General features: G+C 42.9%; 1 protein-coding gene across 1 annotated transcript in view; it reads left to right on the top strand.

Annotated features, from left to right (window-relative positions):
• The window catches only part of SLC25A43 (solute carrier family 25 member 43), a 198,707-nt gene that overhangs the window by 161,404 nt on the left and 19,778 nt on the right, over positions 1–17,525 (top strand). The window lies entirely within an intron of this gene.

The following is a 17,525-nucleotide window of genomic DNA, read 5'->3' as shown; positions in this document are numbered from 1 at the left end:
TTGTTGGGATGCTTGTGTAGAGTGCGTTGCCGTAGTCAAGTCTGCTACTGACGAGGGCTTGGGTCACCGTCTTTCTGGTTCCTGTTGGGATCCACTTGAAAATTCTGCGGAGCATTCGAAGGGTGTTAAAGCAGGAAGAGGAGACGGCGCTGACCTGTTTGGACATGGTGAGGGCTGAGTCCAGGATGAAGCCGAGGTTTCTTGCGTGGCTGGCTGGGGTGGGTGGGGGTCCGAAACCGGTGGGCCACCAGGAGTCGTTCCAGGCCGAAGGGGTGCGCCCGAGGATGAGGACTTCCGTCTTGTCGGAGTTGAGCTTCAGGCGGCTGTCGTTCATCCACTCAGCAATGGCTTTTAGTCCCTCGTGGAGGTTGGTTTTGGCGGTGAGTGGGTCTTTGGTCAGGGAGAGGACGAGCTGGGTGTCGTCGGCGTAGGAGATGATGCTGAGGTGATGTTGGTGGGCCAGTTTGGCGAGGGGGGTCATGTAGACGTTGAACAACGTAGGGCTGAGGGAGGATCCTTGGGGGACGCCGCAGATGAGGTTGGTGGCTTTGGAGCGGAAAGAGGAGAGTCGGACTCTCTGGGTTCTGTCGGTGAGGAAGGATGAGATCCAGTTGAGGGCTTTATCCTGGATGCCGGCTCCATGGAGGCGGGTCAGTAGGGTGCGGTGGCAGACTGTGTCAAAAGCGGCTGATAGGTCGAGGAGGATGAGGGCCGAGGTTTCGCCGTTGTCCATTTGGGTTCTGATGTCATCTGTGGCGGCGAGGAGAGCAGTCTCGGTGCTGTGGTTTCGTCTGAAACCGGATTGAGAGGGGTCTAGGATGGAGTTGTCTTCGAGGAAGTGGGCGAGCTGTGTGTTGACGATCTTCTCGATGACTTTTGCTGGAAAAGGGAGGAGAGAGATCGGTCGGAAGTTTTTGAGGTCGTTGAGGTCGTTGGGGTCAGCCTTGGGTTTCTTGAGGAGGGGTTGGATTTCTGCGTGTTTCCAGCTGTCTGGGAAGGTGGCGGAGTCGAAGGAGAGTACTGTGGAGTAACCAACAGGAAGTATTGCACATGCGGTGTTAAAAAGTGGTTAGATTGGTAAATGGGTTATTGTGCCTGTAATCTCTGAGGTCTGGGGATACCCTACGTGCCACAAGATGCACTTCAGATGAGAGCCTCTATACTTTGTGTTCAGGTGAGGTGGGCTGAATGTCTGCCTCGCCTGCTAGATGGCAATATTTGTGTTAAAATCTTCTTGAAGTACCTACACGTGAAAGATAGTACTGGGTACTGTGTGAGAGCCTACATTGTTACTGATGTCACTGAGTATGGCACAACTACTGAAAAAGTAGCGGGCAAACTGTGGAGCTGGTCATCGGCAACCTGCTTCTTGAAAAGAGTTTTAGGTGCCTCTTTGCCCCCCTTTCATTGCACATTTCCATTCTGGTGGCATCAGCAAGCTTATACTTTCTGCACATGGTGAAAGATGGCTCTAAAAAGTGAAAAAACTGCTCACCCTAACTTCTATCTGTGTGTACCCAATGGAGAGCCATAAAATGACCAGAAAGCCCAGTTGTGGTGTGTAATGTTCGTATTTCGGAAAATATGCAAATCCAGGTTGTAAGATTTTGGTTTAATGCTAATGCACCTGCTCCAAAAAGCTGCTTAACCTGAAATAACACCTGATATTATCAGCAATATTAAAAGAAAAGCATCCCTTTTCACTAAAAGTGTCTTTTGCTCCAAGTGTACCTAAAGAATTGTTCGAGTCACTTAGCCAGTCCTTTGGCCACTGCAGCCCAGGCGGAGCCGTCACAGTAGCTGGCTGTTGCACTTGTCTTTCATGATAAAATGCGAGCTTTTCACGAGGTATTTGCTGCTAAATCTGTTACTTTGCCCTCAATAGTTAAAGCTCCTTTTGTTAGCCTGTGCCATTTTCTCTTCCAATCCTTACTTCATTTTTACCTCTTGCTCTAAAGACTAATAACTTGCCTAACTCAAGGTAAGGCCTGAGGATCCCCTACAAAAACCTTGGTCAGCCAAAATCTTGCTCTGTGAAAAGTGTGATTGGAACCCTTTTACTGTGTTCTGTGGTTGATTCATCCTTTAGTTGTGGGTTTGCAGCTTCGCAACTGAAATCCGCCCCAGTTCATCCATAACTGAGGAAAGCAACTTTGGGCCTGAAAGAACCAGTCGGTTTTCAGCCCTTATGAGGTTCTTTTCTGCAGCCAAATTACTCTAATCGCCAAGACTTTGTGGAAAGTCATTCTTTGATCCATTCCTAGCTAGCAGGCTCCCAGTGGGGCTGGGGCACAGAACTTGTTGCTGTCTCCATAGTGAATGATTTGTGTGGGATTGTTGATGACGTTGGTGCCATGATTGTTAATCCTTCTGCACAGAGACTGTGGGATTCTCCGTATACAAGAATCTGATTCAAATTGGACCTCTTCCCTTTTGCCTATCAGTGTTCAGACTGTTCAGTTGTGTTCTCACTCATCCGCAGCAATGCCCAAGCCATTTGGTGCTCCACCAGGTTCTTAAATTTCCCATTAGTTGTTTAATATCTCTGTACTTCCTCTGGCTCATCTGCTGCATGAACTTGGCTTTGCCTTTAACATGTATGAGATGATACTCGGGGTTTTTCAACATCAAAGACAAGAGGCCAACTGGACCCTGTTCAGTCTCTGAGGCTCTCAACATGGTGCATTAGGGGATGAATGCCAACTGTCTGAAAGTAACCCGTCCAGGTAAGAAGCCAAACCGCTATTTCTTGTGATCCGAGCCTTTGGCCTTCCTAAAAAGGCTGTTGAACTACACTGGCCAACACGGTTAGGCATGTAGGAGTTTATGTCAACTCTGAATTACTTTTGATATCCTATATTGTAATTGTCACCCGACTTTGTTTTTATCATGTCTGAATTCAGTGTCTTTTTGCTGTTCATTAATCCTTTTATTCATCCTCAGTTGATTTTTTTGTGCCTCTTAAAGTGGCTAACCTTCCTGCTTTTTTGCAGGTATGTCCTGTGTTTTGGTTGTCTGCCTCATTGCCCGCACTCAGCTGGTGTGACACCAAGTGTCCCGCTTTTTGCTACTTACACATAGCTACCTGGTAGGATTCTTCCACCAGCCTGAAGAGTATCCACATCTCACTATTTCAGCCCTACACGAGCTGAGAAAGAGATGCCAGTGGTGTAACAAAGGCCCCCGAGCTCCAGGGCCCCCCCTGAACAAAGCACCCTGGCTTGAGAGCACCTGAGTGAGTCCAGAGGCGGGCCCCCTCGGGTTTCGTTAGGCCACTGCCTGTGGCTGGGATAGAGGAGCCGCAGCACAGGAGGGGACCCATACATGGCAGCTTCAGGGATATTGTTACCATTAGAAAGTCCAGCTAAGAATGTGGAGATCTGGATTTCAACAACCTTGAAATGTGTGAATGAAAACCGTGCTGAGGGCCTATGCTGGGAACCTGCCTTTGCTCTTTGCTTCTATTGAACCTCAGTCAAGGTACACACACACATTGTCAGATCAGGGGACAGAGGCAAAGTAAGAGTATGATGTGCCTAATATCAAACACTTTAGTAAAGTTGGAAACCCGAGATTGCAATGCAGTACTGTTTGTTCCAAAGTCAGCTACTTGATCACCACATTACATTTTGGTGAATAGACATTGGGAGCAAGGACTGTCTATGGGCACTCTATATGGACACTCTCTAGCCACCCTCTCTCAATGTAATATCCAGTCCAGTTTTGTGAACCACAAAATTAACAACTCTTAGGTTTATTCAAAATACTATAATTCTTGGACAGAAAATGTGAACAGGGGAATAAGTTCAAAAGATGATTGCACAACAGCACACAATTTACCTAAATGATGAAGCAGAATAAAAAAACTTGTCTCCTGGTTCCACATTTTCTAACTAGACTACAACTGAGCTGACCAGGAGTCTGGTGGAAATGACTGGTACTTTCTTAGGGAAATGTCTCTGTATTGTTAGCCCTGTCTAGGTTTATAATTCATTTGTTATTTCCAGCATATTTAGGTAAAATGGTAAAGCCAGGATTAGATATAAAGTCTGCTGGTTGTGTCTGCCGACCCCAATGAAACACCCATGTTGTAGGGGTCCTGCCAAGGAGTTTCTAAAGCATTTGCTTTTGTTTTGTGCCCATTTCTAAGCCTTCTTCCACCAATATTTACATATGGTGGGAAAAAGGCAGAAGTACACACTGAGACCTGGCCATGAAGTCGTCAGGCAGTAGGTGGCACCCGAGAGTAACCCCTGTGGATACTCTAGTTCACCATTGCCGTCCAGTTCTTAAGACTCTTATTCCATTTTCATGACAGCTATTCATTTTGTAAACTTGTCTTTCGAGTTAGTCCGTTATAAATCGATCACTCAAAGCTTCTCCCAGGAGGTGGCAAAGGGTTGGAATTTGATAAAGTAATCAGACTTGATAAACTCTTCAGCCAGCTCGCCTACTCTTTAAAAGGGCCTGATTTAGACGAGGGGATCATGCAACTGAACCCTGGAAATGAGCTCCGTGACTCCAAATCTCTCCTGCTCCCCAACAAATGTCTTCTGCTCTTTATTGTTGCATTTCCTCTGGATGTGCATTGTCTCTACAAGCGTGCAAAGTGCAATATAGTCACACTATTACAACAAAATCATCTTTAGTCTAAGTAAAGTTAACCATGTTTAATCAAACAGTTACATGTGTTACCATTCAAGAAACTTCTTGAATCAAAGTTTGATATCTTCCTCCTCGCTCTCTGTGCTAACGCTAATCTTCTTTTGAAAGTTTCCAAAGTGATGTGCACTAAACTATTAAGGGGCCAGTTTTTGTAACTCATTTCTGTTAGATACCTCAAACTCATCCACTACAGAAGAAATGTGAAGACTTGCCTAATTTTAAAATAATGTTCTTGCTTTTGAGTGTCGTTTCTCTTCTGCGGCAGGAGATGTTTTCGGGGGGGGTGGGAGGGGGTGCGGTGGAAGATACGTTGTTTTAAAAAAATAACCATATAGATAGTCGGATAAATAAATCGATTGAACTGCAAGACTGGTCGAAAGTGCTTCATAAAAACACATTTTTCACGCCACAGTTATTCTTTGCTGCAGTGGGCTGCAGAGATTTGCTATGGCGGAAATCAAGAGCTACCTGTTCATGGCTGTGCGTAGCCACCCCCGAGTCCACGCTTTGACATAGTGTGCTGAAAAGTAGTATCGCATATCACATACACGGGACTTGGTCGGATTTCTCACATCGGTTGATGTCTGGCACGAATGTAGTTTTTGCCCTGAGCAGCAGCATTCCTAAAGGGCGTTTGGCGTCCCGCCCGTCTTGAAACTGAGGAGTCAGCCTTTACAGAGTGAAGAAAAAAAAATCTGGTGGGTGTACAAATATTTTTGACCGACGGGACAACGATTGTTTGAGTGTCTGAATATACTCTCTGAGAAGAGAGCAACAAAATCTGTCATGTTATAGAGGTAGTCACCAAAATGCCAGGAGTAGCGGAAGTGACATCACACCCGTTGACCTCCACTTTAACTCATACACACATACTTAAGCATACACCCAAGAAACACACTCTCTCCCACAAGCATGCAAACAACATACATTTAAAAGCATGTTTACTTATCTCCGCTTCAGTGGAAGGGCATATTCCAGCTAACTGTACTTCATTTTTATTACACTAATAATGAATAATAAACGATTATTCACTACTAGTGTGCCAAAAAATAGAAAACCAAGAGAGTGGAGCCCTGATTGATGTCCATAAGGATGAGCTGCCAGTGTGTTCCTGGCATTGAGTTTGCCACCTCTAAGGCCAGGGGTCGCAAAGGCAGTGCCAGGTGTAGCAGAGGGCAATCCAGGGGGTCGCAGCTGCAACCCCTAAACAATGTCCATGAGTGCGACAGGCCAAAATGGCGGTCGTTTTGGTTGGAAGCAAGTCCTGTATGTTTTATATTCAATGGGTGTAGTTGGTACGGACAGAATACGAATAGTTGCCATGTTTCCCAGGTCCATGGATGATGTGCTGCTCCAATCCAGTTTTTTAGGTCCAGCGCCCACACCCATTGCTTTCAAACACCTACATCTCATGCCCATCACTTTCATTCATTGCTGGGCTTGCCTTTTAAAAATCACTTGATGTCATTGGTAAATGCTTTACGTTTGTCCCGCCTTAAGGCTGTTTTTGCAGACTGTCCCTGTTACATGGATTATTTCACAATTGCCGATATACTTCAGCATGGGGAACTATTTATTTTTTCTTTTGTCTCTCCCCTGCATGCTGCATGGCGGCCATAACGCGAACAGGCACAACTGCATGAACTCGATCAGCAGTATTGGAGCGCTGGTCACATTGTTCCTAGTTACCTAATCTGAGGCATTTCTTGTGGCTCTCCCCTTAAACACTTACAATCGGTAAATGCTTTAAGTAAAACAGAAATCCTCTAAAGCGAAAGGGGCACTCCCGGCACAGCGGGTGAGCCGATACTACAATATTCATTGCATTCTGGAAACTTGCCCCATAATGCTTTGCAGGGCATTACTTTCACAAAACATTTTTGCTCATAACTGATGCTGTGGTGATCCTGTGTCAATGGGACCACCACCAAAACATTCAGCACGATGCGCCATTTCTGTCTTGATCATCTCTGGGTACCCACACTAGGTTATTGGGGACTCCAAAATAATAACCCCTCCCACCAGTCAGTGTCTCTTAAAGCACTTTCACGGTTAGAACTTTTGTTTTACAGCTGGGAATAGCTTATATTTTAAAGGCCTTGTTTGTAATATCTTTGATATAGACCTGCTACCCCTGAAAATTTGTAATGCAATATGTCCTTTATGGGTTAAATATATGGTTACATTGCATTATTTAATGCAGTTTGTTCGGTTATGCCCTCTACGGGCTAACTATATAGTTACATGACCATGTTTCTTACAAATGCTGTTTTCATTGTGGTGTCCTCTTAGGGCTGTTCTAAGCATTACAGTCATATCAACATACTACAATGTTTGTGGCATGGAAACTTGTCCCATAATGCTTTCCAGGGCATTACTTTTACAAAGCATTTTTGCTCATAACTCAGCCTCTGGTCATCCTATGTCAATGTGACCACCTTCAGAACTTTGACCACAATGTGCTCTTCTTGTCTACATCATATCTAGGTCCCCACATAATGTCAGCAGGGACTCCAAAATAATAACCTCTACCACCATTCATTAGCTTTTTAAGCTCTCACATGGCTGGAACTTTTGTTTTACAATTGGGAGAAATTATGTTTTGTGGGCCCTGTTTGTCATATCATTACAGTGGGCCTGCTACCCTTGAAAATGTGTCATGCACTACATCCTCTAGGGGCTAAATATATGGTTACACTGCGTTACTTTCTCCCATTCTTTTTTTTATGTGGTTATGCTCTCTATGGGCTGACTGTATGGTTACATGACCATGTTTCTTCCAAATGCTATTTTTATTGTGGTGTCCTCTCTGGGGTGTTCTGAGCTTTGCAGTCAGCATACTATAGTATTCACAGCACAAAATTTCACCACATAATGCTTTGCAGGGCTTTACTTTTACAAAACATTTTTTTTCACAACTCAGCCTGTGGTGGTCCTAGTACCATTGAGACCACCTTCAAAACGCTCTTTCTGTCTACATCATCTCTTGGTCCTCACACTAGGTTAGTGGGGACCCCAGATTAATAACCTCTCCCACCATTTAGTGTCTTTTAAGCATTCTCATGGCTAGAACTTTTGTTTTACCGATGGGAGAAGTTTTGTTTAAAGGCCTTGTTAGTAATATAATTGCAGTAGGCCTGCTAGCCCTAAAAGTGCCATCTAGGAGCTAAGTATGTGGTTACACTGCATTACTTTCTCCTGTTTTTTCATGGGGTTATGCCCTCTAGGGAGAGCAAACAATACAGTTATATGAACATGTGTTTTTTACAAATGATATTTTTGATATGGTGCCCTCTGGGGGCTGTTTTTAGCATTACAGTTTAATGCCAAAACTTTATTTCTGATAAAGGTTTATATGATGATTCTATATGTTTTAATAATCTTGCCTTATTACAATTATAGCCATGATTCAGGCCAACTTAACATCCTTATTACACAATGACTTTTTGAACACCTGATCTGTTTGGGTGCCCTTCTAGTTTATTTCTCCTCTGTGACTGTCTTTTGTCTTTGTGGGGGGAATTGTTTTAGCCAGCCAGCAACTATGATGGTGGAGTGGTGAAAGTGGTATTCTAATCAAATTAGCATGGCAGATTTCAATTAGGATGCTAAATGGCAACATTTTATTTTTTTTGCTGCAGATAGAAGAAGTAGGTAAATGGAAGTGCTTTAGTTGGATGCAGGGGTACTGGAATTATATGGCAGGAAAAAAAAATTATGAGGCGGGTTGACCAATTTATGTGGCAAGAAAAGTCCAGTTATGAATTTACAGTGCCAACAGCTGTAACTCAAGCAAATGCAAGAGCTACTGCATTGCAAATGCTTGTTTTCTTTGAATTCTGTGACCTGTAGTACTGGTTTATGATGTGAGTCCCAATATTCAAAGAAAAACCTTGGACTGGACCAGCACATCAGACAAGGGCCTGAGGAACCCGTCAGGATTGAATATTTGTTTAATTTGAGCAATAAATCATATTAAGAGGTATGTTGTACGGGAATCAGAGCAAGATTGTAAGTGGACTTAGGCCCAGCATGTTATGTTTTGCACATCCGTGCATTCTGGGTTATGTAGTTCTGTTTTACTATAGTTCAAAGCATAGGACAGTCACAGAAATACGACCACTTGTAAAAGGAAAGTCCATGACAGGAGAAGGTATGTTAAGGTGTCTAGAACCAGGAGCAAGTTGAGCATTTCTCATATTATTTTGTTATATTGCCACCATCCAAGGATATCCAGCATTACTCATTTTATATTTCAGTTTAAGTGGAAAACATTGGTGTATCTGTACCAACATAAAATGTTGTTTTAAATCTCCACATTCCTCCTTTCTCGTATTCTGTCAGGTTTTTCATCCCATAGGAAGTGTGGTTTGATATATTTCTGTAAACCGTGGCAGTTTTAAGGGTATGTTCATTAATTTATAAGATAGGGATGACAAGATAAACTTTTTTTCTCATTATTGACATGACTAAGGAACTTTGCTCGTCCTTAAATGACTCTTTAAAGAGCCTTTAAGAAGTGAATCTCTGTCCCTTTCTCCTAGCCAACTAAAGTGACTCGCAGGCACTTTACTGCAGAGCAACTAAATCTGTCTTGTAGCAAAAGCTCCAAGCTAAAAATATACATATGTATTCCCCTTGCTACTCACACCAGTACATGCCTTGCATCCACATCGTAAACCCTGTATCATCTACTCTGTGAGCACCCACACACGGTAACAAAACTCATACACCACAGTGCAATCGGCCATCCTGTGCCACTTCAGGAGGAAGCGCTTTGCTGTGAGGAACGGGGATGTGGAGCTTTCTACTTGTCCACAGACATTGGGCTTAGAAGTGAGTGGCCCTTAATGACAGTTCAACAAGCCACGAACCTATGCAAAGATTAGGGTCAGACGTGCAGGGCTCAGCGATACGGTATCTCTTTAGACAGTCAAGTATCAGTAGATAAATAAATGGAGTAAAAACAAACGAGTCCAAAATAGTAATTTGTAAATAAAAAAATAATACTTAAAAAAAACAGCATTGAAGAAGGGAACAAATAGTTACAGCGCGTTGAACTGTGAATAAATAAATACTCGGCCTGTTGTTTTCAAAAGTACTTGGAATGATAACTGTTTAGCAGTGAAGGTCCTAGTAAGCCTCATTTGTAGGGCTGTCTTCTCTGGTTGTTGAAGAGGAGCTTTGAAGGAATTGTAGGCACACATCTGTCCTGAGAGCAGCATGTTGAACCCAGGCACGGTGGGCGACTGCCACGCAGAAGTAACGCTCACACTAGAGCACTTCCGGTGCTGCGTCGGCCCTCTGCTTCGTCTGGGTTGACAGTGGCTTTAAACACCAGTGTGTCACCAGTTTAAGTCACTTTTGGCTTCCGCTGTGAGCATGCGCAAAGAATGCCCACTTATCTTGCGTAAAAGTCACAACAAGCATTTATACTCAAATATTTCAGGACAGGAGTTGCAATAATACATTGTCCAGTGAAAATAATATTATGGGGAAATACATTAGTTACTGTCAACATGTTGCATGCCTTGAAAATCGAATTTTATCCTATAAGGCTCCCTTAAAGGAGATGGCCTCGGGCAGGTAATATAAATGTTTTGAACTCCAGAAACTGTTATCACAGTTCATGGGTTTTAAAGCTTGCAGGCGATGTCCTCATTTTCTTTAATCCAATTCCTGATTTACAAGCATCGTGTTGTTTTTGCTGCATCATTATCACTCGAGGTGAATATTCATTATTCCCTTCTTGCCCCATCCCTCGACAGTTTTCCTGCCATTTTGAGCTAAAGGCCAGGCTGGTCATTTTCTGGGTGCATCTTCCCCTCTAATAGGGTCCATTTCGGAATGTGCAACAGTAGCGCGTCAAACGTTAGTATTTTCGTAGTGCAGTATCAGGGAGGGCTTGTCCGATACAAACTAGGGGTTATATTGTGTTTGCCTGATTGGGGCCGCGAGGGTGAAACAAATAGTACTTACAGGTTTGATTTGTGAGTCTGTGCTTGCCATTGACTTTTAACATTTAGAGGTAGCCAAACATTGTGTGATATTTATCTCTCAATTTTTAATTTTATTTTAGTTTTACCAGATCGCTCGGTGCTTTAGGCTGGGCATGCCCGAGGCCCTCATTGCAAACGTGATGTTTATCCAGTATGATCAGGACGTTGATTATATTATGGGTTAGCTGACCACTCGGGGAAACAATTTGTGGCTATTGTCTTCTGTCTGAATGGAATGTATTATCTAGACCAGGTTGGAGTCAGGCGATGCCGGAAAATATTTGCATGTCTAGGTTGGGTGCAGAAGAAAGCGGTACGCCCAGAATAGTACTGGGATTTTGCACGTAGTGGTGCATCACTGTTGTGGTAAGCTGTGGCTTGGACACAATAATGCATTTTCCATTTGTTGATGCTCGGCGTTTGTCTCGGTATATTACAGTAGCCCTAAGATAATTAATTGGTATTCTGGCACCCAGTAGATATGGTTGTGATATGGCCAGTTTTAGCACATAATAGTGCAGGATTGCTATGATTTAGGCCTAACACCATGGGTGTCCGTCACATGTTAATAGTGTAAATTTCCATGACGCACTATACAGTGGTATTATTTGTAGGGCTGAGAGTTTGTTTCAGTAATTTTATGGTTATACTACCTATTTGCATGCTGTTGTGCTGCATTATGTAGAACTGTGACTATGCAGCATGGTGATGCAATATCGCTGTGGGCAATGCTGGAAACTGAACACAGAGTCCATTGAATGTATGTACGTAGTGTGTATTGGTGTTTCTGTAGTGCAGACCTAACCAACAGGCATTAAAGCGCTGTACAGGGTCAAAGACAAGCATGCAGTCAACGAGTGACAGCAGAGGTAGCTGGTCTACGGCCCTTTTATGGATTGTGATGCTGTGCTCTTTCAAGAGGTGCATCTTCAACTCTTTCCTAAATTTGGGACAGTCCTGATTGATACAGCAGAATTTAATGAGAAGAGAATCTGTGTCCGAACACCCCAAGCCAGGATCATTAGCAGCCTTCTCCTGGGTCTCATCACACATGGGGAGGAAAGGATATATAAATATATATATTAGGGAGCGGGGGTGTGGGGACTAAAATGAAAAATGACATAAGGGGTCAGGATAGAAGTATCCTGATCCCATAGGCCATATGGAAGGGTATCTAAGGGACCTCACATTGGCAGAAATTGTCCATATATTTTTTTGAGGGGTCCATCCGCGGAACCACCGCATGGCTCAGTGCAGCCCCCAATATAATTTCGCGATGGATCTGCAGATCTGAGCACAATGAAAACAAAATAAACAAGCACTCACACACCCAACCCCACCGCTCCCGGCCTAAGGCCATGCGTGCCCATGGTTGTATTAATATACAATAACTATAAATGACTTTGTTATTAAAAAAAATCATAGAAATTCACACAAAAAACTAATATTACAGGGACTTTATAGTTAGGTTCACTTTTTACCTACACAAAAACATAGAAATTCAGCAGTTATAGATATACTTATAGTTATACCTATCTCAAGAAACTATAACTTGTGCCGTTAAGTAACTTTAGGCCACGAGTTATAGTTTTATATCATAACTATAACTGCTGAATTTCTATGGTTTTGTATGGGTAAAACATGACCTTAACTATAACGTCCATGTAACCGTTGGGTTTTTCAGTGAAAGAAAATAAATAAATGAATATATATATATATATATATATATATATATATATATATATATATATATATATATATATATATTAGCGGTCGCCATTAGGTAGTTATAATTAGGACCTAGTTTCTATAGAAAAAGCATTTTTAGTTTTGCTGATGACTTTGGCGCCATTTGATTTATCTTCACAAAATTTTCCCCCAAAAATATGACGCTCATGTCAGCTGCTGTATGGAAAGTTTCAGGGTGATCCATAAATAGAGGGGTCCCCAAATGCGGAAAGCTCATAAAATGGCACTTGCTCACAAACTGGGCCAGCCTTGAACTTGTAACTTATGTAAGACTGCAGGGGTTTGAGGTTGCTCCTGGCAATGTTGGTTTTAATATCAGGGAAATGAACAATAACAAGCATTGGCAAAGCCAATAGGTTTCACCTTTTTTTTCTTTTGCATTCTATCTTACTAACTGGATTATAAATATTAGAAAAAAGTTATAATAATGTTTGTTTTAAATTTGGTAAACGTCAATAGTTGTTTATGTTGTGATGTATGTTGAATTAATATCCCAGAGTTCCAAACTCACAATTTGTACCTTACTTAATATGGTATTGTCATAGAGTACAGAAATGTGAAGTTAGTAAAGTGCCACTGCACCTCCAGGGCGTTGGAGACCGCTTTGTGTGAGGATAGGCATAGCCCTATTCAGGTGTCAGCTCCTCCCACAACTCTAGCCCAGGAAGCCCCATCAGGATATGCAGGGCACACATCCGCTTCCTTTGTGTGACTGTCTAGAATTATTTCACAAACAGCCCAACTATCATCCCGACCCAGACATGTATTCTACAGGCAGGCAGAGGCACAGAATGGCTAAGCAAGAAAACGCCCACTTTCTGAAAGTAGCATTTTAAAACTTACAATCTAAAAAACAACTTCACCAAAAGATATATTTTTAAATTGTGAGATCAGAGACCCCAAACTACAAATCTCAATCTGCTCCCAATGGGAAATTTCACTTAAAAGATATTTCCAGGCAATCCCCATGTTAACCTATGGGAGAGATAGGCCTTGCAATAGTGAAAACCAGATGTAACAGTATTTCACTATCAGAACATGTAAAACACCAGTATATGTCCTACCTTCTAAATACACTGCACCCTGCCCAGGGGCTGCATTGGGCCTACCTTAGAAGTGACTTACATGTAGTAAAAGGGGTGGTTTGGTCCTGGCAAGTGGGGCACTTGCCAGGTTGAACTGGCAGTTAAAACTGCCCACACATACACTGCAATGACAGGTCTGAGACATGTTTATAAGACCACTCATGTGGGTGGCATAGTCAGTGCCACAGGCCTACTTGTAGCATTTAATTCACAGGCCCTGGACACACCCTGTGCACTGTACTAGGGTCTTACCAGTAAATCAAATATGCCAGTCATGGATAAACCAGTCACCATTACAATTTAGACAGAGAGCACATACACTTTAGCACTGTTTTACAGTGGTAAAATGCCCAGAGTCCTAAAGCCAACAAAAACATGTCAGAAAAAATAGGAGGAAGAAGGCAAAACATTTGTGATAACCCTGCAAAAAGGGCCAGTTCCAACATGGTGTAAATCCAATCAGTGGTTTTCTTACAATTAAGTGGAAAACAAATTTGTATATGTAGAGACGCTGTTCAGTTGCGACTCCTGAGCAGATTGCTGCGGCTTCATGCTACAGAAGCAGTACTGTGATTGGCTGGCCCCAACCTGTGCAGAATGTTGCGGCTGCCATTTTATGAACTGGTGCACAGTCCCAGGGGATGAATATAGGGGCTGAAAACAATAAAAAGGGTCAGGGTAGAGGTACTCTGACCCCAATGGACATTATTAATGGGTGCCCGAGGGATCCCTTATTACTTAAAAAAAGATAAAAATGCTTTTTTCTGGCCACAGACATGGAGTTATGACTCCATCGCGGTGCTCAGCGCACCAAGCCCCCTGTGTCACATTGCAACAGAGTTGCGAAACCTGCTGATAAAGAAATAAAATAATATATGCTTTCACACACACACTGACACACTCATGCACCCACTCACATACCCCACTCAGTCACATACCCACTCACAAACCCACACAGACACGGGTACACCTACTCAAAGACCCACTCATGCAGTCACTAACAGACCCAATCAGTCAGTCACAAGCCCACTCACAGACCCACTCAGACACTCATGCACCCACTCAGAGACTCACCCACACACTCATGCACTCATTCACCAACCTAGTCGGACACTCACACACCCACTCAAAGACCCAATCAGTCATGCATCCACTCACAGACCCACTGAGACACTGACACACCCACTCACAGACCCACTTAGAACATCGCACATCCACTCACAGAACCACTAAGACCTTCACACACCCACTCTCACACCCAGACCGACACTTTCACACCCAGAGACACTATCTCCCACCTATTCTCACACTAAGGGAGACAGATCATTCAGCTGTGCATGGTGCGCAGTTAGGTGGTTATGGGGGGTGGCCAACCCCCATCGTGTACGGCCAAAGGCTGTGCATAACAGAGGTTGTATTAACATACAGTAATTAAAATTACTTTACGTTTAAAAAAAACATAGAAATTCACTAGAAAAAAACAAAAGTTACAGGGTTGTTGTGGGCAGGTTCTGAATTTACTCGTACCAAGCCATAGAAATTCTGCATTCTACTTAGAGACATTTCAAGTAACTATAACACGCGCCTTCGCCATGCTCTGCTAATTACCACAGATATTACAGCACTATAGCATCATTAAAAATATAAATGAAAAATTAGCCGTCAAATTATTGAAGAAAAAACTGTGCATGGCAGGGGCGCGAATTCTAATTACCTAAGGGCACGAGTTACAGTTACTTGAAATAACTATAACTGCTGAATTGCTGTGGTTTTGTGTGAGTAAATTCAGAACCTAACTATAACGTCCCTTTAACCTTTGTTTTTTTCAGTGTATATATATATATATATATATATATATATATATATATATATATATACGTTTATATAATATATATATACACACATACATACTATACATATTATTTTGACCATGGTGATCCAGCACTGACTGAAACATAGACCTATGTCTTTTTCTATGGCTGTTTCAGTTTTCTCATTCTGAAAATCTGGTCACCCTAAAATAATGACTTACATATTCATTGCTTTCTGTCACAGACTGTGACCTCGTAGCACTAAACATACACAAGTCACTGTTCTAACCTGCACCAAACAGGATTCTTTTCCCACCGATTAACTTAACTTGCATTCATTTTTTTTTTAATTTAAGCTGCATATTATTTAATCTGTAGTTACCTGAAGTTAAAAGACCTAAGAAGTTACAGAATATTTTAGTTTTTTTTTTTGTAGCCATGCCTCTGCCCCGCCCCCACACTCACTTAACCCGTCCCATTGCGCGCAACATCACGGTCCCATACTTTTTAGGGTTGAGCCTGCATTGCATGCGCTAGTGCATGCATATCGCAGCGAGACGCTTTAGGTATTGGAAAAGGGCTCAGAGCCCTGTCGGTGTCACGTCAGTGTTTTTCATTGGTTCGTGGGCTTGCCTATTAAAATCTGCTTGCTTTCATTAGTCGAAGGCATGCATACGTCATGCCTTTTCCGGTGGCTAGCCCTCCTCGAGGGCATCGACCAAGTACAGAAAACATGCGAGGCTCGCTGTTTTCTGTCCGGCTCGTGGACTACTTTTTTTCTCTATTTTCCTAGCGCGAATTCGCTTGGCAGAAGTCGAGCGCTTTACACAGTTAATTGCACTTTTTCGGTTACGTACATAAATGCACTTTTGCCGATAGGTGAAAAGTGGGGTTAGGAGTTTACAACGCGATCAGCTCTAACATGAGCAAACGCGAGACCCGTTGCATTGCAAATGCTTGTTTTTTAATGCACTTACACCGCCAGCCAGTGGGCATTAATAAGGGTGCCACTCAAGCTTCCAGTGCTATAAAATCACGTGACTGTGGGTCTGTTGCCACATAGGACGTACAGTTGGCACGGTGTGCGCTACCGCAGGCGTTTGTAGGGCGTGGGGGTCACTTATATTTTGTACGCAAAGTCAGGTGCAACAGTCCAGCAGCCCAAATTAAGTATGTGAAGTTCAGTTGAGTTTTTCCATCTACACCAGGTCCAGGTACTATTTGTATGTTTTATTTCTTCATTTTCATCCATGTGGGCTTCGACCTACCACTAGCTGAAAGTTGCTGGTAAGTGTGATCACGGAGCACGGGTGAGAACACCTAGTGCTCGCTGAAAAACAAGAGCCAGTGCTAAAACAGATGCACCGGGTTTTATTCCACTACCACCAACTCCAAATGGCAATTTTTGGTGCACTGAGCCCTCAAACGTGGAGGGGGACAGGATTGTTAGCTTTCTGTCTTGTGGGTGGGGTGGAATAAGTCATCTGGAATAAAGCGTATTCCAAACTATGCGATACATTAACTTTCCGAAAATAAGCCCCCGTTGCAGAACCCAGGAATATTGTTTCTTTTTGCCTGTTTTTCACGAAAACACTGAAACTATTATCTTTTCTCTCAAAAAATACAAGTGGCCCTTCAGACCCTAATATAATTGATTTGATTTAAATCACACTAAGTCTATAGATAATGTAAACACGTCGACTGAGTCCGATTTGCTGAAATAAATCACCCTTCAGATGCGAAAATGTCCGATGTTCGTGTCATCTAGTTTGATTTGTTTACAAACTAGGCGTGCTGGTTTACAAGGAGCGTCAGATATTAGGGTGTCAGGTGCCTGCACACAGCAGTCTGTTGCTCGGTTGGTTAGCCCAACCCTGAGATGTCACAAACCAGCAGCAAGTGCAACAAAGCGAGTCAGGGCAAAGTGATCAGATTCTTGTAATTGTTGGAAAGTTGAACGTCCTTTGATATCGCACAATGTAGACCTTGCGTTGACTGCTTGTTAGTATGTCTTTAATGTAAGATGAAAGCTGATTAATATGTGTCTGTACCCAAGCTTGCTTTAATCCTCCAGGCTACCTTCAAACAAGAAGAACAGGTTCAAGGTGGAGTACATAAGTCTGTCTCACGGGCATTACAGGTGACAGCACCTGTAGGTTCCACCACCCTTTGCAGTCTGCTCTGTTATTGATATGTCTATGCCAGCACCTTGCATT

Source organism: Pleurodeles waltl, chromosome 2_1 (genome assembly GCF_031143425.1).
Source record: "Pleurodeles waltl isolate 20211129_DDA chromosome 2_1, aPleWal1.hap1.20221129, whole genome shotgun sequence".
Classification (NCBI taxonomy): Eukaryota; Metazoa; Chordata; class Amphibia; order Caudata; family Salamandridae; genus Pleurodeles; species Pleurodeles waltl.
Note: the sequence above shows the minus strand (reverse complement) of the source record. Positions and strands in the feature narration are given on the sequence as shown.